This window comes from Psammomys obesus, unplaced genomic scaffold (assembly GCF_907164565.1).
Source record: "Psammomys obesus unplaced genomic scaffold, mPsaObe1.curated_primary_1811, whole genome shotgun sequence".
NCBI lineage: Eukaryota > Metazoa > Chordata > Mammalia > Rodentia > Muridae > Psammomys > Psammomys obesus.
The window spans coordinates 19918289-19919368 of NW_026595981.1; the positions used below are offsets into that span (position 1 = coordinate 19918289).

The window sequence follows — 1080 nt, forward strand, 5'->3', positions numbered from 1 at the left end:
CACACACACACACACACACACACACACACACACACACACACACACACTTCCCTATTCCTGGCCACAGGACAAGCTCGACAATCCATCTGTTCTGCTCACCATCCCGGCGGTCTCTAAATTTCCCTAGTTGTTATCAGCTATCCCTTTTATCTAGAGAATGACTGCTGCTTATGAGCCTGTCGCTACTTTTATTTCTGTCACTCACTGCTCTGTACTAACAAGGCGGCCAGCACTTAGGGTCTGCTTGTTGTTGTTTTTTATTTTTTAATCGTATTCCGTACGTCAAAGACATTTACTTCCAAATCTCGCTCTGACCCACTCTTCCACTTTCTCCTCCCTTTCACTTTTATCTTTTCCCCCTATTTCGTGGGATCTCTGAGCAGCACAGATCCCTCGCTTTCTGCCTTCGGGCTTCCTTTTGGCAACCACACCCCCCCCACACCCTCCCAAGAGGCGCGCATGCGCAGCCCACGCCTTTACCTGGGCGCTCGGGAGTGGGCGGAGTGGGCGAGGGCCGGGGGTGGAGCAGGCAGCCGGCGGTTATCTGCGCGGCTGAGCGCTCACATTGTGGCAGGAGGGAGAAAAGGTGCGCCCGGGCCGAGCCGAGGGCCGCGCATGCGCGCCGACCCCACAGGCGGGGATGAGGGAGGGGGGCGGGCGGGGAGGCGTCCGGGATCCCGGGCGCGCGGGGCGGGGGGCGGGGGGGAGCCGCGAGCGCAGGGGCGCGGGCGCGCGCGCGCGCGCTCCCGCCGGCCTCCCTGCCCCCCTCGCGTTCACATCCCTCCGGCGCACCCCCCTCCCCCGCCGCCCGCCCCGCGGCCCCGCTCGGCCTCGCGCGCTCGGGAGGGAGTCGCGAGACGTCGGAGCGGCGGCCACGTAGCGCTGCGGCGGCGGCGGCCGAGGCCGGGTCTGAGGAGCGGCCCAGAGCGCAGACGTTGGGCAGGGGGAGGGGCCGGCCCGGCGGGCGGTGGGGACTGGAGCGACGCGGCGCGGCGCGGCGACAGGCCCCCGCCGCAGGGATGGGCCGCCGAGGCGGCGGCGGCGGCGGCGGCGGCGGCGGCCCGGGTGAGTAGGGGCCCC

At 67.8% G+C, this 1080-nt stretch overlaps 1 protein-coding gene and 1 long non-coding RNA gene across 4 annotated transcripts in view; one reads left to right on the top strand and one right to left on the bottom strand.

Annotated features, from left to right (window-relative positions):
* LOC129685942 (uncharacterized) overlaps nt 1-601 on the bottom strand; it is a 15407-nt gene extending 14806 nt beyond the window's left edge. For both annotated transcript variants that reach the window (XR_008721562.1, XR_008721563.1), the window contains exon 1: nt 481-601. This is a non-coding gene — a long non-coding RNA (uncharacterized LOC129685942). The remainder of the gene's footprint in view (nt 1-480) is intronic.
* A 179-nt stretch (nt 602-780) lies between these two features.
* Nucleotides 781-1080, top strand: part of Znf652 (zinc finger protein 652) — a 60125-nt gene continuing 59825 nt past the window's right edge. For both annotated transcript variants that reach the window (XM_055619574.1, XM_055619575.1), the window contains exon 1: nt 781-1065. The gene's annotated coding sequence lies outside the window, so the exon portion shown is untranslated. The remainder of the gene's footprint in view (nt 1066-1080) is intronic.